The following is a 26,342-nucleotide window of genomic DNA, read 5'->3' as shown; positions in this document are numbered from 1 at the left end:
TGCGAGTCGCGACGGATCCGTTTTTTCAAAAATGTGCCGGATTGTGCCTGAAACAAAAAAACCTGATGTGTGAAAGTAGCCTTAGAGCCATCAGATAAAAAACAAAACAAAACAGAATTTCAGATGGTGGCCCATGATTTGTGGAATGCACAACTTCTGAATAGGAATTTTTCGTTTGGGAGAAATTGAGTTTTTTTTTAGAAAAATATTATAGATTTTAGATTCTTGAATCTTAATAGTAAATGCACAGCTTTACCATTGCGCCTTCATATTATTTTTACAAGACACTGACGATTTTATTTCCTGTGTGAATTCCATTGAGCTGATGATATCAGATTGTATCGGTGTGTCAGGAGGAACTTTTAGGGGGAAGGTGATGCTACCATCTCTGGCAGATCATCTTCGTGAGCCTTATATATAGTGTCTGTTGTGGAATATGAGGTTTGTGGCTTTTCAACTGAACTACTCAGAGGATATGAGGTAGAAAAAATGACTTGTGCACCCACACCGCCTGTCACATGTATAGCAAAAAGGGAAAAGTCTGTCAGTAAATGACAGTGTAAAAAAATAATAATTTTAGATCTTTTAAGGTTGGGGGGTCTCTATCTGGGCGCAGACCTATAGGATATATTACTTACTCCAAGGTAACAATCTAAGTAAGGCCAGTCTCACACGTCCAGATAATTCCGGTACCGGAAAAATCGGTACCGGAGTTATCCGTGTCCGTGTGTCCGTGAGCTCACGTAGGCCATCCGTGTGGCACACGTGTTGCACACGTGTGCCGCCCGTGTGCCGACTGGGTACCACACGGAGCGTGCAGGAGACAGCGCTAGAGATATGCGCTGTCCCCTGCATCTGGTGCTGAAGCCGCCATTCATATCTTCTCTCCAGCAGCGTTCGCTGGAGAGAAGATATGGAAAATCCTTTTTTTTTTTTTTTTGTTCGTGTTTAAAATAAAGATCCCTGTCCCCTCCCACCCCCCACCCCCTGTGCGCCCGCCCGCTGTTACTAAAATACTCACGCGGCTCCCTCGCTGCATCCTCTCCCCTGGCTTCTCCTGTATGAGGGGTCACGTGGTGCCGCATATTCATGACTGTAATGGGCGGCACCACGTGACCGCTCATACAGGAGAAGGTGCGGAGAGGAGAGGATGCAGCGAGGGAGCAGGGTGAGTATTTTAGTAACAGCGGGCGGGCGCACAGGGGGTGGGGGGTGGGAGGGGACAGGGATCTTTATTTTAAACACGAACAAAAAAAAAAAAAAAGGATTTTCCATATCTTCTCTCCAGCGAACGCTGCTGGAGAGAAGATATGAATGGCGGCTTCAGCACCACGTTGGAGGGACAGCGCTTACTGTATTGACTTTAATGGGTCCGTGTAATCCGTGCACTCCCACGAAAACTGACATGTCTCCGTTTTTTGCACGGTCTGTGAAAACACGCTGACATGTGCAGAGACACATTGATTTTAATGTGTCTACGTGTGTCAGTGTCTCCGGTACGTGAGAAAACGGTCACCTCACGTACCGGAGCCACTAACGTGTGAAACCGGCCTAAGTCCCATTCACTTTAAGTGGTTACTCGGTCCAGCTATCGAATTACCTCCATATGAGATGTTTACCTTACCGCACCCAACAGATGCTTTAACTTTAAGGGATAATGATCTGTGTCCCTGCTCTAGTGGCAGCTGGTTGTAAACACTTTGAACAGAACTCTAATGAATGTGTAGTGGCTGCTGCCGAGTGCTGCAGAACAGATCCAATTCTATTATAAAGGAGCTGCTGGTCCCAGGAGCGGCCGCTGCACATTGAACGGAGCTGCGCCGTGCATTTCTTGATTCATTATTAGACCCGACATGTTAAGTTGGTTACCGGTTCTTAATTTCTGGCTTTTCTTTTGTTGATGTGTCCTTCCCAGTAATATGTGGGAGATGTGAGGTCTGTGACTCCAGGATGCTGCTGACTTTGCTAGATCTCATGTACCAGTTAGGCTACTTTCACACTAGCGTTGTGGCTGCTCCATCACAATCCGTCGTTTTGGGAAAAAAAACGCATCTGCAAATGTGCCTGCAGGATGCGTTTTTTTTCCCAAAGACTTGTATTGCCGACGGATCGCGAAGTATGGACACACATTGTGTTCGTCGTGCACTGGATCCGACGTGTTTTGGCGGACCGTCGGCACGAAAAAACATTCAAGGGAACGTTTTTTCGTACGTCGGATCCGCCATTTCCAACCGCGCATGCGCGGCCGGAACACCGCCCCCTCCTCCCCGGACTTTGGAATGGGCAGCGGATGCATTGAAAAACTGCATCCGCTGCCCACGTTGTGCAGAAATTTCACAACGTGCGTCGATATGGCGTGCCGACGCTTAGCGACGGACCCGTACCGACGCAAGTGTGAAAGAGGCGTTAGAGCTGATTGGATTTGCTGAGTGTCAAATTCACCAAATTTCACGGATTCTACAAGGAAATTTGATTTGAAGCAAAGTTATTTAATTATATTATGGGTCTCTCCAGACCCCAAAACATAATAAATGACTGAAGTAAAAAAAAGAAAAAAAAAAACATTCTCATCCAACCCCTCACCTGTCCTGCCATTCCCGTAGTCCTCGCCTCTTTTTTTCCCCTTCTCCCATTGGGCACATCCTTTTCGGTCTCTTCACTCCAGGCATTGGCATCCGGATCGACTAGGTTTCTAATCTTATTGCGCGCAGTCCTGTCACTCGGGCGACGCGCGTCGTATCGTTAAGCCATGACAGCATGTTACGCAGTGACAGCAAAGGCCTAGTTAAGCTGAAAGCCAAGGACTGGATTGAAGAGGCCAAAGAGTATCGGGGATGGGTGAAAAAAAGAAGGCACGGAGGTTTTGGAGACGACAGGACAGGTGAACGATGGGATTTTTTTTTTTTTTAGCCAGTTTGCTTTTGGATTCATGTCAGAAGCAACTTCGTAGCCAGCTATGTATACAAGTTGCACAGACTCTACAGCAAAAAAATGGCAAAATATTTAGGAAGCAAATTAAAAATGTTAAAAAATCAATGCAAAGGGGGATAAAATGAACTAGCGCAAATTATTATTACTCATAAGGAAAAATATACAAATACATGATGTATAGTATTAAAATCGCAAATGTGAAAGTGAATATTATATGAACATAATAAATATTTAATGTAACCAGGTGTTAGGGGCTCATTAGGTGAGATGGATTTTCTAAGCCATGGGTCAGAGTAAGAAAAACAAATTATGGCAATGGTGCAGTGGGTAGGACTTGCCAGATGGCACGTGGATCTGCGAAGATCAGAACAGTCGAGTATGGAAGATGGCAGGAAGACAGCGGTACAGGAAACACCAGAAGAAATAAAGTGTAGATATAAATTGGAATGGTGGATGTATTGTCAGTCCAGTATTTGTAGCAAGCAAATAGTGAAAGGCAGAGCTGTATGTTATTTGTAGTCACATTTTCTTTGGAAGGAGTGTTGAACAGGCTAAATGAATGCTGGCTTACAGAGAGGATACACTCTGTTGTAGCAGCGCTGTAGTGTGAACAGCATCAGAAAAAAATATTATACTTGCAGGAGATAAATAATTATTCAGCATATAAATAATTAGCTGCAGGTAGCAGTGATGATCAGGCGTACCAAATACTTGCTTATGGAGAAGATTCACACTGTTGAAGCTGTACTGTAGTGAGAACAGCCTAAGAGAAGAGTTTATTCTGCTTACAGCAGACAAACGGTTAACTGCAGGACTAAGCCATAAAGTACATGTAAATAGTTGACAGTGATTTTCTGAAGAGATTAATGCCAACTAAGAGAAATGGATGGTGAGTCAAACTTCATGACATGGCAACTGAATACAAAGCTTACTGAATAGTCAAATAGCACACAGCTTTCTGAGATGGCCTTATTAGACCTTGGGTGATGATGATGGCTCAGGTGTTCGCTGGGCTACTAAAGAAATATGACGCGGACCACAGCACTTAGAGGTGTCTATATGAGAATAAAGCAGGGTCCGGTGCTGAAACTGTTTGAGAGCATTTGGGGACCACTTTAATTAAAGTGGAAAAACCTTTTTCCACTGTTGCACGCGAGGCTATAAATCCGTTACACTGCACGCAGGGCTTCAGCATGTAATATGTCGACCACAGCACCAGTAACAAGTGATAATAAAGTATTAATAGTGGTAATTGGATACCTGCTACTGTTTTCTCTGAATGATGAGGAAAAATGTGGAATTTGTTTTGCAAAATGTTAAGGTTGCCCTTAACAATCTGTTGAACTGTAGTTGTAATTTGCTGCAAAACCACAAGGTGGTGGCATAATAAAGGACTGGCCTACAGGTAACACCGCAGGTTCTCAAATTTACCCTGAGAGCGCGGTATCCATAAAGGGAAATAAGGGACAATACTTAGCATTTATATCCACCTTGTTCTCAAATTGCACGGTAGCAAAAATATTCCGACATATACATTTATTTTTATAACTTCTATGATGGATATTTTTACATTAAAGGCTGTAAAAAGTGTGTAATATGTATAATCTTATTTATGTCAATTGCTACACAACATATTAAATATTACAGGTTATTTTCAATAATCAATACCATTATTATTATTGTAATTATTATTATAATTACAGAAAATATTGGTTAATACACTTTTAGAGCCCAGGACAAGGGACTTATTAGGATTTGCATTTATCCCTTTTGTTAGTCACTGGAAAAGAGTGAGGGTCCGATACTGGACAGCTGAGCCGAGATACCACATGGTGATTAGTAGACCAGAGACTTCTGTTTTCGGTAAGAAAACGAAAAGTTGCCTATTATTTTGTTTTTGCTCCGTACAACCCAAATAATGCAACAATTACAGAATCGGCCATTGTAGTTTTCCTTTCGATTGATAAAGGTGCAAATCTGAAAGGTCAAAGTCATTGGTTTCCTGTAGGACAGATACATAAATATGTCCCGCTGCAGAAAAGTCTAAAGTCAAGCCATAAAATAAAAAAATATATGAAGAAAAATTAATGATAAAATGCCAGCACATAACCCTGCGATTCGCGCATCTGAGGAATCTGATTGTTTATGAACAGCAGCGATGCAGCGTATACTGAATGTATAGAATTCCGTTCATAGAACAATGGCGTGTGGATAATGGCAGCTCCAACCAGCCGGTTCAGTTTCGATATTAGTTTTCTGGTTTCATAAGATCATATTCCTCGATAAACAGGTTTCCTATAACTGGTAAGAATCCTGTATATCGAGAGCACTCTGTCTGGTGGCAGGCAGCTCTCTGGGGTCCACAAGTTTCAAAGACGGCGCTGTTAGTTGACATCAACTGTAGGAGAAGGAGGTGAGCTGTGACATCACCTATTGTGAATGGTGGATCCTGTGTTATCTACTGTATATAGAGGTGTTATCAGTCATTGTACAGGAGGAGGTAAGCTGTGACATCACCTATTGTGAATGGTGGATCCTGTGCTATCTACTGTATATAGAGGTGTTATCAGTCATTGTACAGGAGGAGGTAAGCTGTGACATCACCTATTGTGTATGGTGGATCCTGTGTTATCTACTGTATATAGAGGTGTTATCAGTCATTGTACAGGAGGAGGAGGTGAGCTGTGATATCACCTATTGTGAATGGTGGATTCTGTGTTATCTTTTGTATATAGAGGTGTTATCAGTCATTGTACAGGAGGAGGAGGTGAGCTGTGATATCACCTATTGTGAATGGTGGATCTTGTGTTATCTACTGTATATAGAGGTGTTATCAGTCATTGTACAAGAGGATGAGGTGAGCTGTGATATCACCTATTGTGAATGGTGGATCTTGTGTTATCTACTGTATATAGAGGTGTTATCAGTCATTGTACAGGAGGAGGAGGTGCAGCACCCCAGAGTCCTGGTTGTTGCAGTACTGTGGCTCCGCCACTATGGGGAGCTATGGTACGTCTGATTGCACTAAGGAGTTTCTCTGACCAGGTACACTCACACCACACTTCACACTCCGGCCACCAGGGGGGGGGGTCCTATTTAGTAGGCCACTCCTCACAACTCTGGTAAAACTGGGGGTTGGACAGGAAGACAGGGAGAAGTAGCTGGGAAGAGCTAGTGAGAGGACCTGTCAGGGATGGGATCCTGGCAGACTCCTCAGAGCAGAACAAACCAGTGAACAACGGGAATACAGCAAAGAGGAATTAATACCAGAAGGAGTCGTGCTGTTAGACCGAGGCAACATCCTTCTGAGGCGCAAACAGTCGGTGGCCGGAACGCCGAGCAAGTAAGAGACTTTAAGTACACTGCAAACCACGGCCGGACAGCCAATTATAGGTTGGCTGTCTCACTTAACACCTAAGCAGACAACGGAGGCAGCTGTGGGAGAGGGGCGACTCTAGGGTCCCGGAAGAACTCCAGGCCTACCCCGTCATACGGGTGCGTCCTACCATATCATCTGGAGGACGGAGAAAACGAACATCAGAGACAGACAGAAACAGTTGTGAGGACTATCCCGGGAGCTCAGCAGGGAAGAACTACAACACCCAGCGCTAGCAGGTAGACACTGATTCCCACCTGTAAAGAGAACTCCTGATGTGCCTTTGGACCGGCCGGTCTCTGACAACCCAGTTAACAGCGCTCTGGACTGAGGTCTCCAAAAACCTTCAGTAAAGAGGTAAAGAGACTGCAACCTGGTGTCCTTGTTATTTACCGCGACCTGCACCTCACAACTGCACCGTTACAACACCACTTATTGCACCAGACGTCCCCCACTGACAGACAGGGCCACGGACCGGGTCTAGCCACCGTGACAACCCCAGGACTGAGACCTAGAGGCCCGGCTCCGGGTACCCCTCGGCCCTGCGGCGGTGTGGGGGCACTGCAACTTGGCGTCACGAACAGGATCTACTTAAGCCTGAAGAATCAGGTCATGTGTGCCTTGGAACTGTGATTTATTGCGCTTGAATTGTACTTTACTGAAAAGACTGTGTATCGCCATTTACCGCCAAAAATTCGCCATTGCCGCGCACGGAGGGAGGAGCCTTAGCTACGTGGGCGGAATCAGCCAAAAGAAGCGCGGAACGGAAAGCGCGGTAAAGCGCCAATCCCGGAAGAGGAACTCCGACCTCCAGCAGGTTCGTGGGAGGAAGGGACAGCCATGTCTGAGTCGGGAGGAGAGGAGGTGGCGGTCACAGCCGCGGACGCAGGGGCAGCTCCGGTCCCCGCAGCGGACGGAGCCGCGGCCCTAATATCACCACCGGTAGCCGCAGAACCCGCTGTTCCTCCCAACCAGCCGGACACTGCCGCTAACACAAAAGCCATAATGCCCTTCTCTATGCCGTACCTGCCCGGAGCGGCTTGGCTTCCGCGATACTCTGGGGAGTCGCATACGTTCACTGACTTTAAAGAGGGGCTCTGCAGCCTGCTCGAGTTCTATCCCCTAACCGAGCCTCAGAAGGTCCATATGATAGCCGGCCAACTCTTTGGGGCGGCTCTGAGAGAATTGAAATCCTGGCCCGCTGAGGATAAAGAAACTGCACAACAGATTTTTGCCAAGCTTAAAGCCACCTTTGATACTCGCACTGCTACAGAAATTAAACTGACTTTTTATGGATGCAAACAAAGGCCACAGGATAGCTTACGGGACTATGCCCTTAATCTCCAGGAAGCGATGCGGGCCATTAAGCAGAGTGACCCCGGCAGCATGCAGGATGAGGATAAAATCCTGAAGGAGCGGTTCATTGAGGGGCTCCTGTGCAGTCACGAGCGGGGCCAATTGCACTTCCTGGCCATGCAAAATCCAGACTTGACTTTTGCGCAGTTTAAAGATAAAGCTATCCAGGCATTGCAGGAGCGACAGCCCAGCCGCGCAGTACCACCCAGGCGCCCCGCTCTCACATACCACCAGGAGGTGGCATCGGATACCCCAGTTGCCGCGGAGGCCGACGCCCAGAGCTTCGAGGACGACTCCCCTGCAGGACTCCGTCTCCAGATGCAAGAGCTAACCAAGAGCGTTGCTGCCCTGGCCCGGACGGTGCAGTCCCTACAGGAGGCCCCCAAAGAGAAGATCCAGTTGGCTTCCAGCCCGGAGGATGTCCCTTGGATGCGACAGAGGAGGACTCCGCCGACCAGGAGCCGGCCCGACGATCGCTTCCACCAGGATGGACGACCCATCTGCCGCCGCTGTCACCAGGTGGGCCATCTTGCAAGGTACTGTCCTTTAAACGAGCAACCCCTGGGGCAAAGGGCCAACCCCCAGGAGTAGGACGGTCAGGCCCGCAGCATTGGAGAACCAAGTATATTGGAGGACGACCAGTTCTCCCTGTAGTGATTGATGGAATCCCCTTGAATGCTTTGCTGGACACCGGTTCTCAGGTGACGACTATACCTTACGTGCTCTACAAACGGTATTGGGAGGACGCTGATATTACTCGTGGCCCTGACGATGATTTCACCATAATCGCCAGTAATGGTCAGCCGTTGCCACAAGTGGGGTATAAGGAGGTCACCATCAAAGTGGGGCGGGTGGAATTGAAAGCCCAAGGGATTGTGATTGTTGATATTGATCGTCGAGAATGTAATCCCATGATGACTCTTGGTACTAATGTTATAGAAAATTGTCTTGCAGAAGTGATTGTTTTGTTGCAACAGGTGGCAGAAACTGCTGGCCACAGTGAGCAACGTGCCCTGCAGAAGGAAATCAGAGCTCTGATGCAGAGACAGCAGGTAGAGCTGACTGGTGGTGAGATTGGTCGTGTCACTGTGAGTGATTCAAACCCCATCGCGATACCCCCCAAGAGTGAAATGTTAATATGGTGTCGAGCAGCCATAGGCCTCAGGGGTAGGGACTACCAGGCCTTGGTAGAACCCGTATATTCAGACCATAGGCCTACTGTTCTGACAGCCCGGGGGGTGGTCGACGTCCGTCAGGGGAGAGTGCCCGTACGTGTCCTCAATTGTGGGGAGGAAGAGGTTCACCTCACCAAGTATACCACGCTCGCCAAATTGTTCACTGTTAATAATAATGTGATACAGACACCTGAACCCTTGGTCCCGTCAAACTTGGCGGAGAACAAAGGTTCTGCAGAGCCCTCGAAGGACTGGTGTCGGGAATTGCATGTGGGCACTGACTCTACCCCATCCCATCAGAAACAGGGGGCCTACAGGGTGGTACACGAGTACGAGCAGATATTCAGCAAACACCCCTCAGATTTTGGGCAGGTGAAAGGGATCCAACATCACATCCCCACGGGAGATCACCGACCCATAAAAGAGAGATATCGCCCTGTACCCCCAGCTCATTACCAGTGTGCCAAGGACATGTTGCGGGAAATGAAGGAGGCTGGGGTGGTGAGAGACAGCTGTAGCCCCTGGGCAGCTCCGTTAGTCCTTGTTAAAAAGAAAGATGGTACAATGAGGATGTGCGTTGATTACAGGCAGTTGAATCGCATTACACATAAGGACGCATACCCACTGCCTAGGATAGAGGAGTCTCTGGCTGCCTTAAAATCTGCTAATTACTTCTCTACCTTAGATCTCACCAGTGGGTACTGGCAGGTTCCTGTAGCGGAGACGGACAAGGAGAAGACGGCCTTCACGACGCCAATGGGTCTCTGTGAGTTCAACTACATGCCCTTCGGATTGTGCAATGCTCCCGGAACGTTCCAGAGGATGATGGAGTGCTGCCTGGGACACCTGAACTTTGAAACCGTGCTGCTATATTTGGATGATGTCATTGTCTTCTCTAAGACCTACGAAGACCACCTGAAGCACCTGGCCGAGGTGTTTGAAGCCCTATCCAACTTCGGCTTAAAGGTGAAAACGTCCAAGTGTCATCTGCTGAAACCTAAAGTGCAGTACCTGGGCCATGTGGTGAGCGCTGAAGGAGTGGCCCCAGACCCCGACAAGGTCACAGTGATTAAGGACTGGCCAAAGCCCAGTGACCTCCACGAAGTCCGGCAGTTCCTCGGGCTGGTAGGCTATTACCGGAGGTTCATTAAGGACTTCACCAAGAAGGCCGCACCCTTGCAAAACCTGTTGGTGGGCCAACCAAAGAAGACCAAGGGGAGGAACACCCCCTTTGATTGGAACGAAGAGCTGGAGGAATCCTTCACCTGTTTGAAGTCGGCACTGACGGGAGAAGAGGTACTGGCTTACCCCGAATACGACCAACCGTTTGTGCTGTACACAGATGCCAGTAATGTGGGACTAGGAGCCGTGCTGTCTCAAGTCCAGAAAGGAAAGGAAAGAGTGATCGCTTACGCCAGCAGGAAACTCCGTCCCACGGAAAGGAACCCTGATAACTACAGTTCCTTCAAACTGGAATTCCTTGCCCTTGTCTGGGCAGTGACAGAGAGGTTTAAGCACTACCTGGCCTCCGCGAAATTCACCGTCTTCACGGACAACAATCCGCTAACGCATCTGGGTACTGCCAAACTCGGGGCTTTGGAACAGTGGTGGATGGCCCGGCTGTCCAACTATGATTTCACCATCAAATACCGGGCAGGACACCAGAATGCCAATGCCGATGCTCTGTCCCGAATGCCCAATTTACCAGAAGTGGGAGAAGACCCAGAGGCACTTGAAGAGGTGGAGCTGCCTGCCTTCCATCGCCCCAAAGCCACTCAGCACTCTCACCATGTGAAGAACAGGCACAAGAACCAACCGGATGCCACGCTGAATCCCCTGCCCCACCATGGATGGGCAGAAACCCAGGATAGTGACCCCGCGGTCCGTCAGGTGAAGGAGCTCTTGACGCAGGCTGGGTTGCACCCTGGCCCAGATGATCCACAAGAAACCCAACAGCTGTGGAAGGGGAGAAGCAAGCTGTTTATCCATGATGGCAAGCTGTGCAGGAGGAGCATCGACCCACGTACTCATGAATTGGTGTGGCAGATAGTGGTGCCAAGGCGAGATGCGCCCATGGTTCTGGGAGCCTACCATGATGGAGCCGGGCACTTCGGATGGAAGAAGCTGGAGAAGCTACTCCGAGGGAGGTTCTATTGGATTGGCATGAAGAGAACCATTGAGAAGTGGTGTCGGGAGTGTGGTCCATGTAGTCTGCGCAGAAAGGACCGTGACAGTCAACGGGCTCCCCTGCGGCCTATCATCACCAAACGGCCGCTTGAACTGGTCGCGCTGGATCATGTGAAGCTGACACCTAGCCGGTCGGGCTATATCTACGCCCTTACCATCGTGGACCACTACTCCAGGTTTTTGGTGGTTGTGCCTGTTAAAGACCTAACGGCCAGGACTGCCGCCAGGGCCTTCCAGCAGCACTTTTGTAGACCCCATGGCTACCCAGAGAAGGTACTGACCGACCAGGGACCTGCCTTTGAAGCAGAAGTGTTCCAAGAATTCTGCCAGCTGTACGGGTGTAAGAAGATCAGAACCACCCCGTACCACCCTCAAACCAACGGGATGTGCGAGAAGATGAACCAGGTAGTGATCGATTTATTGAAGACCTTGCCTGTGGAGGAACGGAACCTGTGGCCGACAAAGTTGCCTGACCTGGTGGATATGTACAACCACATCCCAGTAAGTTCCACCAACTGTACTCCAGCGTACCTGATGCGAGGAAGGTCTAGTCGATTACCCGTTGATCTGGACATGGGGGTCCTAGTACCCGAAGATACCTCGCCGGAGGCAGATTGGGATACAGAAAGGCAGCAAAGATACCGCGAAGTACAGGAGTGTGTAGAGAGAAGTCTCGCCCAGGCTAGGCAGAAACAAGAAAAGGACTACAATCAACACGCTCCTGCGATTCCCCTGTCACCTGGTGAGCAGGTACTTAAACGAAAGAGGAGATTACATAAGCTCGATGACCAATGGGAAGCGGAACCGTATACCATCCTGCCATCCGACTTCGACAACACAAAGGTCTGTCTCATCAGCAAGGACAGAGGGGAGACCTCGACAGCGGTATCCAGGGATCACCTTAAGGTCTGCCCCGATAAGTTGAAAGAGAGGGGCACGGCCCCAGAAATCTCCCCGCCGGTGGAAAAGGAGAAGATGTTCCATACCGTCCTTGGTGACTTTCCCCAATCCTGGACTCAGATAAACCAAGCCATCGCGGTGCCTGTTCTAATGTTTCAACAGCCGGACCCACCAGAACCAATGGTGGTACCAGATCATCTGGCCCCGCTACCTCAACAAGCCTTACCTGATGAAGCCATGCCAACCATTGAGCCGGCAAATCCTCCCTCTGCTATCAGTGAATCTGCTGTACCCACTGTTGATAACCGCAGCTCTGAGAGCCCCAACCTGCCAGTGCTACCCAGACTCACTAGAAGTGTAGTTAGAAGACAGTGCACTACACCAGCAGTAGCAAGCATAGCGGGCCCTGTTAGGCCAATAGCAACCCCTGCGCTGTGAAGGTCCACACGCAGCACTCAAAATCAAACTCCCCTCCGCTACAAAACTTGGAGGTATTGATAAGGGCTGCTATTTAATTGAAAATGTTTGTATGCATATATTTTGTTACAGGTTTTTAAATGGACACTAGAGTAATGGACGGTGAATTGCTCAAAAAACTTTCATACGGGGGACCCCTTTGTTTACCCGGGGTCCCCGCTGTTTCAACCACTGAACTGAGAGTCATAAACTGTGCATGACCTAACTTTTGCAACGTTCAAGAATCCTCACCTCCCGTAAAGGGAAGCATAGTTATGTTCAATTGTTATGCTATTTCAAAAATTTGTGTGTTTCCTGTTAACATGTATTATTGTTCTTGTTTTCCCAGTCCCGGAGTACTGGATTTAACCGGGGGGGAGTGCAGCACCCCAGAGTCCTGGTTGTTGCAGTACTGTGGCTCCGCCACTATGGGGAGCTATGGTACGTCTGATTGCACTAAGGAGTTTCTCTGACCAGGTACACTCACACCACACTTCACACTCCGGCCACCAGGGGGGGTGGTCCTATTTAGTAGGCCACTCCTCACAACTCTGGTAAAACTGGGGGTTGGACAGGAAGACAGGGAGAAGTAGCTGGGAAGAGCTAGTGAGAGGACCTGTCAGGGATGGGATCCTGGCAGACTCCTCAGAGCAGAACAAACCAGTGAACAACGGGAATACAGCAAAGAGGAATTAATACCAGAAGGAGTCGTGCTGTTAGACCGAGGCAACATCCTTCTGAGGCGCAAACAGTCGGTGGCCGGAACGCCGAGCAAGTAAGAGACTTTAAGTACACTGCAAACCACGGCCGGACAGCCAATTATAGGTTGGCTGTCTCACTTAACACCTAAGCAGACAACGGAGGCAGCTGTGGGAGAGGGGCGACTCTAGGGTCCCAGAAGAACTCCAGGCCTACCCCGTCATACGGGTGCGTCCTACCATATCATCTGGAGGACGGAGAAAACGAACATCAGAGACAGACAGAAACAGTTGTGAGGACTATCCCGGGAGCTCAGCAGGGAAGAACTACAACACCCAGCGCTAGCAGGTAGACACTGATTCCCACCTGTAAAGAGAACTCCTGATGTGCCTTTGGACCGGCCGGTCTCTGACAACCCAGTTAACAGCGCTCTGGACTGAGGTCTCCAAAAACCTTCAGTAAAGAGGTAAAGAGACTGCAACCTGGTGTCCTTGTTATTTACCGCGACCTGCACCTCACAACTGCACCGTTACAACACCACTTATTGCACCAGACGTCCCCCACTGACAGACAGGGCCACGGACCGGGTCTAGCCACCGTGACAACCCCAGGACTGAGACCTAGAGGCCCGGCTCCGGGTACCCCTCGGCCCTGCGGCGGTGTGGGGGCGCTGCAGAGGTGAGCTGTGATATCACCTATTGTGAATGGTGGATCCTGTGTTATCTACTGTATATAGAGGTGTTATCAGTCATTGTACAGGAGGATGAGGTGAGCTGCGACATCACCTATTGTGAATGGTGGATTCTGTGTTATCTACTGTATATAGAGGTGTTATCAGTCATTGTACAGGAGGATGAGGTGAGCTGTGACATCACCTATTGTGAATGGTGGATCCTGTGTTATCCACTGTATATAGAGGTGTTATCAGTCATTATACAGGAGGATGAGGTGAGCTGTGACATCACCTATTGTGAATGGTGGATTCTGTGTTATCTACTGTATATAGAGGTGTTATCAGTCATTGTACAGGAGGAGGAGGTGAACTGTGATATCACCTATTGTGAATGGTGGATCCTGTGTTATCTATTGTATATAGAGGTGCTATCAGTCAGTGTACAGGAGGATGAGGTGAGCTGTGACATCACCTATTGTGAATGGTGGATTCTGTGTTATCTACTGTATAGAGAGGTGTTATCTGTCATTGTACAGGAGGAGGAGGTGAGCTGTGACATCACCTATTGTGAACAGTGGATCCTGTGTTCTCATCTGTATATAGAGGTGTTATCATTCATTGTATAGGAGGAGGAGGTGAGCTGTGACATCACCTATTGTGAATGGTGGATCCTGTGTTATCTACTGTATATAGAGGTGTTATCAGTCACTGTAGAGGAGGAAGAGGTGAGCTGTGATATCACCTATAGTGAATGGTGGATCCTGTGTTATCTACTGTATATAGAGGTGTTATCAGTCATTGTACAGGAGGAGGAGGTGAGCTGTGACATCACCTATTGTGAATGGTGGATCCTGTGTTATCTACTGTATATAGAGGAGTTATCAGTCATTGTACAGGAGGAGGAGGTGAGCTGTGATATCACCTATTGTGAATGGTGAATCCTGTGTTATCTACTGTATATAGAGGTGTTATCAGTCATTGTACAGGAGGAGGAGGTGAGCTGTGATATCATCTATTGTGAATGGTGGATCCTGTGTTATCTACTGTATATAGAGATGTTATCAGTCATTGTACAGGAGGAGGAGGTGAGCTGTGACATCAGCTATAGCGAATGGTGGATCCTGCGTTATCTACTGTATATAGAGGTGTTATCAGTCATTGTACAGGAGGAGGAGGAGAGCTGTGACACCACCTTTTTGTGAATGGTGGATCCTGTGTTATCTACTGTATATAGAGGAGTTATCAGTCATTGTACAGGAGGAGAGCTGTGATATCACCTATTGTGAATGGTGAATCCTGAGTTATCTACTGTATATAGAGGTGCTATCTGTCATTATACAGGAGGAGGAGGTGAGCTGTGACATCCCCTATTGTGAATGGTGGATCCTGTGTTATATACTGTATACAGTATAGAGGTGTTACCAGTCATTATACAGGAGGAGAAGGTGAGCTGTGATATCACCTATTGTGAAAGGTGTATCCTGTGTTTTCTACTGTATATAGAGGTGTTATCAGTCATTGTACAGGAGGAGGAGGTGAGCTGTGACATCACCTATTGTGTATGGTGGATCATGTGTTATCTACTGTATATAGAGGTGCTATCAGTCATTGTACAGGAGGAGGAGGAGAGCCATGACATCACCTATTGTGAATGGTGGATCCTGTGTTATCTACTGTATATAGAGGTGTTATCAGTCATTGTACAGGAGGAGGAGGTGAGCTGTGTGACATCACCTATTGTGAATGGTGGATCCTGTGTTATCTACTGTATGTAGAGGTGTTATCAGTCATTGTAAAGGAGGAGGACGTGAGCTGTGACATCACCTATTGTGAGTGGTGGATCCTGTGTTATCTACTGTATATAGAGGTGATATCAGTCATTGTACAGGTGGAGGAGGTGAGCTGTTACATCACCTATTGTGAATGGTGGATCCAGTGTTATCTACTGTATATAGAGGTGTTATCAGTCATTGTAAAGGAGGAGGACGTGAGCTGTGACATCACCTATTGTGAGTGGTGGATCCTGTGTTATCTACTGTAAATAGAGGTGGTATCAGTCATTGTACAGGTGGAGGAGGTGAGCTGTGACATCACCTATTGTGAGTGGTGGATCATGTGTTATCTACTGTATATAGAGGTGGTATCAGTCATTGTACAGGTGGAGGAGGTGAGCTGTGACATCACCTATTGTGAGTGGTGGATCATGTGTTATCTACTGTATATAGAGGTGGTATCAGTCATTGTACAGGTGGAGGAGGTGAGCTGTTACATCACCTATTGTGAATGGTGGATCCAGTGTTATCTACTGTATATAGAGGTGGTATCAGTCATTGTACAAGAGGAGGAGGAAGTGAGCTGTGACATCACCTATTGTGAATGGTGGATCCTGTGTTATCTACTGTATATAGAGGTGGTATCAGTCATTGTACAGGTGGAGGAGGTGAGCTGTGACATCACCTATTGTGAATGGTGGATCCTATGTTATCTACTGTATGTAGAAGTGTTATCAGTCATTGTACAGGAGTAGGAGGTGAGCTGTGACATCACTTTTTGTGAATGGTGGATCCTGTGTTATCTACTGTATACAGAGGTGTTATCAGTCATTGTACAGGAGGAGGTGAGCTGTGACATCATTTATTGTGAATGGTGGATCCTGTGTTATCTACTGTATATAGAGGTGTTATCAGTCATTGTACGGGAGGAGGAGGTGAGCTGTGACATCACCTATTGTGAATGGTGGATCCTGTGTTATCTACTGTATATAGAGGTGTTATCAGTGTGTTATTATAATAAGACTGCTGACATCACTAGAGAACAGAACGTATGAATCTAGTGGAAGGTTTAGTGGCCATTGAGAGAATTAGAAGATTTCAGCTTTTATTTAAAATAAATATAATTTTGTGGAAAAGTAAAATAAAATGAACATTTATAAAATTGATTTGAATTTTAAAATGTTAACCAAAACCATTTTCTCGTGACCTTTTCCCCTTGTCCTTGTCTGCAGCTGAGCTCATTGTTCACATACTAGCTCTGACCTCATGTACATATCAGCTGGATTAGTCAGGATCGATAATGGGTAAGAACAATACTATGAGGTCATGTGCTAATACGCTGTATGTTCATAGTATGTATGACATGCTACTGGTTCTGGACTCACCTATGTAGCTGCAAATATTGCAAAACTCTAGTAATTATTACAGAAACCAGCTTTTAAAATGTGGAAATTCTGCAAATATAAAATGTACAACTTCCTCATACATTCCCTCTCGTATATGGTGTCTGACCTTCTTGACTTTAACATAGCGATACACTACAGTCAGAGAAATGCAGTTGTTGCTGGCGCTGGAGCCTGTGTTAGACTCAGGTTAAATTTGATTTCTTTGTGACTGAAGTTTTTTCAAAGCGCAATTAAAGTTTTACGATTTATGTCTTTATGGGTATAGCATTCTTCACTTTGCCTTTAAGAAGGATTAGTTGTTAAAGGGGTTGTACAGGCTTGGGGTAGAACTCTGTAGTCACTGTATGCGACTGCAGATTTGTGAATCATCACAGCGCATACTTTGCGATCTGATTTGATGATCCGGTATTGGTAAAGTGACCACAGGTACGCGGTTTGCATAAGTCTGGCCACATTCAGACTAGTCGTGTGTGGCCTCAATCACTTAACTTGCACTGAATGAGGCCGTACACATCTAGTACACATCTAGTTGGCATGTGACTGCATATATGCAAATCACATACTTGCGGTCACGTGCCCACCTGCTCCTGGTGACTGAACCGCAGGATCCTGACACAGTGCTGTAAGAATTCACAAGTCTACAATCACACTGTTTGACTGCAGGCTTGTACCCCAAGCCTGGACAACCCCTTTAAATATCCCACTCATCCTGGTTAGTTGTCAGAGTTTGGTAGTGGAAGGCAGCTATGTCCAATTGAAAATGTCATAGACGCTATATGCAGAATCAATTTATTTTCCCAGAGAGGCAGTGAACTTAGTGGTTGCAATCACTTCTAGTCACTACTTTCTAAGGATGCTTTCACATTCACATTAGGTACCCGTTCAGCACCCCCATTTTCCGATGTATACGTCTACTAGAGGCGGACATCCATACGCAGTCTACTATGTCTGAGGGTCCGCCTCCTTTAGACATACATACCCAAACATATTGCACTGCAGAGCGCACCAGCTCTCTGTGACCATTATAATCTATGGCCTCGTCAACGCAAAAGTCCATAAGCCATTTTGCAGAGGGGTTTGGACATACGGCCCCCACGGAACCACCAACCGTATAACTAAACGCAATGTGAAATCACCCTTTTGGTAAAAATTTGCTGACAGGTGCCCATTAAAAATATTTTAGGATATTTTTTCTTCTCTTATTTTTTTCTGTTTTGTGTTCTAAGGCTTCTTTTACACATACCTTTGTTTTGTGGCCCATTTTTGCGGCCCCAATAGATTTCTATGGGGCTTCAAAAATGAGCCACAATAATTTCACGGTGCGCCATGTGACTACTCGATCTTTTTAACGGCTTACAGACACGGCCCCCATTGAAGATCAATGGGGCCGCAAAAACAATGGAAGCTTGCTTTTGCGGTGCACCATTACTTCTGGTTTTGCGGAACACCATCATTTTTTCCTATATTATTTACATAGTATTGGAAACCCGAAAAATGTCGATCCGCAAGTTTTTTGCGGTCCATTATTGCGGCAGAGTGTGAAAATTGCAGCATTTAGGCCCCCCAAAAAGGCCCACAGTAATGGGCCACGTAAAACCCTGTATTTGTAAAAGAAGCCTAAAAAGTAAGGAAACTGATACTGGGCTAATGAGAATACAACACCTATTGCCACAGGCAGTATCGTGGGAAAGAACACAGCACTGTAGTTATGCAATTAGTCCAACCACCAGCTATAACCTTTAGTCTAAAGTTTTTCTTTTTTTAACTCTTTCAATAATGGTCAGTAAGACAACCGCTGCTATTTTGCCCTGTTACGGTAAATGGTGGGGGGTCCATCAATCGACTATCCAGCCTCTACTCATCTCTAGCAGGTTTGCGCTGCTCATTTATTATTTGGACGGCCATTTTTTGAGAAGGCCTCTGTTTACAAACAAGTTGCCGGATTTCAATAAGTTAAACATCATTTAAGATTACATTAATACATACTAACTGCTTGTGGTTGTCAAAAACATACATGTAATCAAGCTAAAATCTATGACAATCTGTAGTCTAATGATCCCCATATACGTATTAACTGTGTAACTACAGATATAAAGAAGCAAGAATGAAATGTAGATATTGTCCACAGTTTCCTGGATGCCGGCCACCTGACGTCTACTTATTCTGTGCTGCCAAAGGTACTCAGCAAGCAAATTATCAGCCAGCTGTGACTTCTCGAAAAGCAAACAACAAGGAGAATCTACAGGCAGGTGAAGCACACAGCTATAAAATATATTCAGAAAATGCATCAGCATCAGCAAGCAAAACTGTGGAATGACTAAGAAAGTCTATTAAAAGAAGTAGTGGAAAATTATAAGAAGTGGGGACTGAAGATGAGTGGATCTTTTGAAAGCCAAACACACAAACTTTACCAAATTTTCCAACCCCAAAATTGATTTATGGTGAATAAATTTGCTCAAACTTCAATACAAGATAGTTTTGTAATTGTTCTGGAAATACACCTGCGGGAGAGAAGAAAGAGAGACAAAGAGAAAGAGAGGACCCCAATGATGATAAGAGGTTACATTCTACAGGGGAAAATGAGAGAGGACCCCACTGACCATAAGAGCTTACACTACAGGAGAGACAGGACCCCACTGACCATAAGAGCTTACACTCTACAGGAGAGAGAGGACCCCACTGACCATAAGAGCTTACACTACAGGAGAGAGAGGACCCCACTGACCATAAGAGCTTACACTCTAAAGGAGAGAGAGGACCCCACTGACCATAAGAGCTTACACTACAGGAGAGAGAAGACCCCACTGACCATAAGAGCTTACACTACAGGAGAGAGAAGACCCCACTGACCATAAGAGCTTACACTCTACATGGAAGAGAGGACCCCGCTGACGCTGACCATAAGAGCTTACACTCTACAGGAGAGAGAGGACCCCACTGCCCATAAGAGCTTACACTCTACAGGAGAGAGAGGACCCCGCTGACCATAAAAGCTTACACTCTACAGGAGAGAGAGGACCCCACTGACCATAAGAGCTTACACTCTACAGGAGAGAGAGGACCCCACTGACCATAAGAGATTACATTTTACAGGAGAGAGAGGACCCCGCTGACCATAAGAGCTTACACTCTACAGGAGAGAGAGGGCCCCACTGATCATAAGAGCTTACAGTCTACAGGAGAGAGAGAGGACTCTGCTGACCATAAGAGCTTACACTCTACAGGACAGAGAGGACCCCGCTGACCATAAGAGCTTACACTCTACAGGAGAGAGAGGATCCCACTGAACATAAGAGCTTGCACTCTACAGGAGAGAGAGGACCCCACTGATCATAACAGCTTACACTCTACAGGAGAGAGATAGGACCCCACTGATCATAAGAGCTTACACTCTACAGGAGAGAGAGAGGACTCTGCTGACCGTAAGAGCTTACACTCTACAGGAGAGAGAGGATCCCACTGATCATAAGAGCTTACACTCTACAGGAGAGAGAGAGGACTCTGCTGACCATAAGAGCTTACACTCTACAGTACAGAGAGGACCCCGCTGACCATAAGAGCTTACACTCTACAGGACAGAGGGGATCCCGCTGACCATAAGAGCTTACACTCTACAGGGCAGAGAAGACCCCACTGACCATAAAAGCTTACACTAAAGGAGAGAGGACCCCACTGACCATAAGAGCTTACACTCTGCAGGAAAAAGAGAGGACCCCTCTGACCATAAGAGCTTACACTCTACAGGAAAGAGAGGATCCCACTGACCATAAGAGCTTACACTCTACAGGACAGAGAGCGTACCTCCCCCATCTATCATTTCCTTTACTCTCTTCACAAATACTTGCTACTTTGAGTTGGTATACCACATAAAATCCCAATAAAATAAATTTATGTTTATGGCTGTAAAGTGAAAAAATGTGGAAAAGTTCATGGGTATGAATAGTTTTTCAAGGCACTGTGTTTGCCTGGGCATTTTTCAAATCGATTGAACATCTTCGCAGTTGAAGTTATCAGGAAATATCTGGTATAGATCCCACTAAGTAGGTCACTTTCTGTACTGAAAAATTACCCAACATGTGAATGAGAAATGTGCAGAAACGTATGAGAAACTGTAAATATAACCTACCCCTGCTTTTTTAGCCATTCTTTTTGTTTATTTAAACTCATTAGTAATTGCTTAAGTTGCCTAAACTCTTATTGGGTTGACTGTAATTTCACATGACTCTACTATAAACATGTATCCACATAACACACACCAGAAGGAATGTTCTGCCTTTCAGAAACAAGACAACTGCAGTACACGTACATTTTATGAGTTTACCGTCTGTGAGATGGCCCCCGGACAAGTCCTTGAGGGGAGATATGTGTCATTGCGGCTATTAGCTTTGGTAATGTGAGCTCTGAAGTTTGCTCCAGCACCTATAGTGCTGAGAGAGTTATTTGGCCATTCCAGGGTCAGGTTTTACGAGCAGCCATAAGAGATGAGTGGGAACGACTGTTCATATATCCCAACCCAGGGGTGTGTTTTGGCAGATAAAATGGAAGCCGAGTCTCTCATTCAGTGTCTGTGACTGGAGGCGTGGAGACCTCCAGTGTGTGTTGCTAATGACACTGACCTGAGCCGGGCAGACTTGCAGTACTAAATGGACTGTTTATTTTCTGTTTGTGTCACTTTGTGCTGGAAAGGGCTGTTCGTTTGTTTTCTATCCAGAGCAGTGTATGCCATTTTAATAAACTTGCTTGGACATTTCAACAAAACCGCTTCCTGTGCCTACCTCAACCACAGCAGAGTGAGTACAGATCTCGACACTTCTCGAAATATTACAAAAGCACACAATGCAATATGTTTCTGTTGCTTTAACAGGCATATCATGCTTCATCGTTCCAGCTCTCAAATGAGGGATTGTACTTGAACGTTGCAGATCAAACAAACTGGTCCAAATAAGCACTTCTGCTTTTTTTTCACAAAGACAGCACTCACACCGTCACCGATCAGTCTCCCACCTCATCACAGTTCCTACCACATGTCAAGAGTCTCTTTGTCATAAGCCTAAGGGCTCGCGCACATGACCAATTTTCTCATACGAGTGCTGTCCATGGTTTCTACAGATAGCACTCGTATCTATGTGATTTTATGGGGCTATGCACATGTCCAATTTTTTCCTCAGAACAAGTGCTCCTTAGAAAAAAAATTGTTACATGTCCAATTTTGACCCGTGTTTCGGATAAAAATCGGCAATGCATTGTCTATGGGTCTGTGAAAAAAATCTAACTGACCAAATATAGAAGATGGAGACTTTTTTTTTCTCTACATGTTTGAGAAAAACTGATGACACTCAGAATAATTGGACCTTTTTTCTTGGATATGGAGAAATCAGTCTCGTCAACCCACCATGTAATCGAGACCATTCTCTTTCTACTCCCAGAATTGCTCTTTAGACCCTTGGCTTACATCTGAAAGGCCTGTCCTCAAGGGCATCATATTTTATACTACTTGAAGCTTTGTCATTCTGGATAATAATATTTATTTCCAATCTTTTTTTTATTCATGATCATTCTTGACGATCTTTGGAAAGAACATCTTGCGTGAGTCATTAGACCTCCCTATCTGATCTTTTTGAAATGTCGGACACAAATTGCCTTAGTTTTTTTTGCGTAATAAATGGTTTCTGTATTTGGCATTTTATTGTTTTATAATCAGTAGTTCATTTGGTTATTATCAATAGAGATAATCTTAGATATTCTAAGCATTTCTACCCTCACTGTAAATGCGTAGTGCTCGTTAAGGTAATAAAAAAATAATGCAATCGTAAAGATAAAATAAAGAGCAATGCACTGTTGTTTTATAGTTACGTAGTTGATAAACTTTTTCCCAAATCACTCACACTTTGATGATTCAACAATATTGTTCTCTTTACCACATCAAATAAGACCATCAAAGAGGGCATAGGCAGCAAAACGTGGCATGGGGCAAGACAGCAGTCAGGAAGTGGGCATGCCACAGAGTAAGAGACAGAAGAACGAGAGGTTGAGGAAGCAGAGCAGCCTGAAAGAGGATCGATGCAGATTCAATGTTTCAAATACAAATACTTTTTAACCTGTTATAGATCTTTGTTAAGCTTGAAAATGACCTATAACAGGTCAAAACATTGTATTTTTATGTCAGAATAAAGACTTGATTTTTTCCATCATCAGCTTGGATGCTGTCTAACTTCTTCTCTTTACTAGTTAATGTCTCAGTGCAAGGTTGTAACTAACAAATTAAAGCTGCACTCTGTAACACGATAGCAGGCAGATATGGAATATATGAAATTGGAATTGCATTGTTGCTCTAGAAAAATAATTAAAATAAAGATACTTAGCGCATAAATTGGCCAATTCATGTATACCCAACAGCCATCGACTAGGTGACCTTCTTTGCTGGGTACCTAACCTAATATGAATCTTCTCCTGGGCGGATAGCCTAATAATTGTATGAGTGGGTAAGAACACGCTTTAAGGTTGAGCACCACTCTGAGATCTGCCCTGCTTCAACTCCTTGTGTTGTCAAGCCTTGTTGACCCCTCCAGGTTGCCATTTTGGCTTATGACAGGGCACCACGGTGGCTCAGTGGTTAGCACTGCAGCCTTGCAGCGCTGGGGTCCTGGGTTGAAATCCCACCAAGGACAACATCTGCAAGGAGTTTGTATGTTCTCCCCGTGCTTGTGTAGGTTTCCTCCGGATTCTCCAGTTTCCTCCAACATTCCAAAGACATACTGATGGGGAATGTAGATTGTGAGCCACCTTGGGGACAGTGATGATAATGTATGTAAAGCGCTGCGTAATATGATAGCGCTATAGAAAAAATAAGAAGATTATGACTGTTTAGAGGGATTGTCCAGTATTATTTTTTTATTTTTTTAATGGATCTAAAAAACAGACAGGCAGGTAGCTGCTAACAGAGGCTTCTATCTGCCTGTCCTACCTGGTGCTCTTGCCGATGAACAAGCCGCTCCAAGTCAACACTTCTTTTGGGATGCTCTGTGGATGGGGCGTGTCTGCCTATGTTATGCTGAGTGACAGCCAGCTCCCCGCAGTTAGGCAGTGGGGAGCTGACTGTCAATTAACATGATGTCAGCAGTCATGCCCCATCAACAGAACAGAGTGAAAGAGAAGTCTTGCTCTAGCAACGTGACATCAGAGGAAGTCACAAAATCACTGACTAGAGTGGTCTGTGACCGCTTGTTGTCAGCAGAGATGGGTGCTGGGCACAACAGGTAGGTAGATAGCAGCTAACTGCCTATTAGTTCTTAGACCCATAGTAAAAAAAAAGTAATAGTCCTGGATAACCCCTTTAAACTTCAGGTGAAGAGCTACCATATGGATCAACCAAACCAGCCTAACAGTTCAGGACAGTCCTAGCTATTTGGATCTTTTGAGTACACCATGTGGATAGGTGTCGTAATGTCACACGCTGGATGATTTTGATAAAATGGCTATTTGCAGTGATAAATGGTTTTCTTAACAGTTTAGGATTATAAATGAGACAATAAAATTGCAGAAATTTGCCAGCACTCTGCACCTATCTTTTATTACCTGGGTAATTAGTGGTGCCCAGCAGTCCAACACTGGGAATTTTTTACGTGGCATTGATCTATCTGGCAATGATCCTGTTTAAAGGGTTTATTGCTATCTTTCTAATCCTTTCCATCGTATACATGAATGTGCCGCAGTAACTACAGTATCTCTGTTGTAAGAAAGCTGAATTATCTGGGTGGGAACCAGCAGTGCCTACATTTTACAATGTGTAGAGCTGTGTGGGTGATACATTTGTGACGCCACTATCTTTACTACTTTACTTTGATGAGTTGCATAGAATTGAGTTTAACACTTTTTTGCTATTTTTTTTTTACTTGTGTAAATTTTCCGTGTTTAATCTGTTTTTGGTTGCTATGTACGGTAAATGGGACTCGGATCCACCTCATTCTTATCACAATCATAGTACTCATAGTACAGGGAATGTTTTAATTTATTTTTCCTTATCAATTAGAAGCACAAATCACTGCTATCCTGGAGAGTTTAGAGTGAAAATCTCTGTTTTCTGTGAGCCAATAGTCACTTCAAAAGGGTATTTTGGTAATAACAGGATAGGTGACAACTGCTAAATTAGTGGTAGTCTAAAGGCTGAGAACCCCCCTATCCCCCCAAGCCTGCCAGTTCATTCAATCTCCATGTGATAGTGAGACATGGCTGGTACAGCTGATTTATTTTTTAGTCTCATAAACTTTGAATGAAGTGGTAAGACTGAAGCCCCATTTAAAAGGGAGCACATAGGTGTAATAATTATAGGGGATAACTCAGGAGATTCTTTGCGTAGAACAAGACAACTACAGGACACAGTTTTATAAGTGGTAAAGTCTATATTATCACACGGTGATTCAAACAGGTGCAGAGAGAAACTCAAGTCCACAACACTTGGAGTAAATATTAAATGCAGCTTAGCAGTCTATAGGAAACGTCAGAGGAAAATGCAATCACGCAGAAAGTCTATGAAGCACATTTATGCTTGAGGATACTTGACACGAATAAGTCCTTGCTTAGTCCAAAACACAGATAGATATGCTTGTAAGGCAGTTCAATTAATATCTTAGCTCAACCATGGAGGCCTGGTTAATAGTCTCAGGTTCTTGCAGAGCAGCAACAGCTTACATGTCCAGCAAATGCAGATGGAAGTAAACACGAGCAGCAGGTGAAGGAGGATTACTGGAACTGGTGTATGCAGCAGGAACTCAGAGCAGAGTAGCAGGATAACAGGTTCACAGGAGCAGGTATAGAGCCAGGGAGTAACCAGGGGTCAGGAGCTGGATGCTAGACAGAATACTCTAGCACAGACTGAAGGCTAGGGTGGAGTTTTATAGCAGGAAGACACAGTGCACATGAGACCAAAGATGACATCTTGGAAAAGGGCAGTAATGCACAAAAGGTAATAAAAAATGTTCAGAGTCCTGACAATAGGATCCCCCTAATAGTAACTGAGAGGGGTCAAACCACCTCTCACCTTGCAATTATCACCTATCTCATTGACTACAGTTCATGTTATGGACACTGAGGTGCTCAGTAGAGATGAGCAGATATGATAAAATTTGAATCCAACAAGTGGTGAGTATTTTCCAAGGAAATGTAATACACAGAAAAGATACTCTACTTTAATTGAATGTTCAATTTTATTCTCTAGGGTTTCTCTAATTAACATAACATGTTAACCTCATTACTCACCTCCGGCTGCCCCAACTGCCCCCTGTCTGCTGTTCTATTTTCTGCACCTCCATCATGCCACATTGGCTTGTTGTCCTAATGATGTTGTGAGTGACAGCTCAGCTGCCCTATGGTATCAAGGGCGAGCTGGTCTGTAACAAATTGTAAGTGACTGCC

General features: G+C 45.6%; 1 long non-coding RNA gene across 1 annotated transcript; it reads left to right on the top strand.

Annotated features, from left to right (window-relative positions):
* Nucleotides 1-5,252: 5,252 nt before the first annotated feature.
* On the top strand, nt 5,253-20,198 carry LOC143768821 (uncharacterized). Its single transcript, XR_013214050.1, has 3 exons — nt 5,253-5,344; nt 16,758-16,829; nt 19,060-20,198. It is a non-coding gene; the product is annotated as an uncharacterized LOC143768821 (long non-coding RNA).
* The last annotated feature ends 6,144 nt before the right edge of the window (nt 20,199-26,342 follow it).

This window comes from Ranitomeya variabilis, chromosome 4 (assembly GCF_051348905.1).
Source record: "Ranitomeya variabilis isolate aRanVar5 chromosome 4, aRanVar5.hap1, whole genome shotgun sequence".
Taxonomy (NCBI): domain Eukaryota; kingdom Metazoa; phylum Chordata; class Amphibia; order Anura; family Dendrobatidae; genus Ranitomeya; species Ranitomeya variabilis.
The sequence above is the reverse complement of the archived record's forward strand: the minus strand, read 5'-3'. Positions and strand labels throughout refer to the sequence as shown.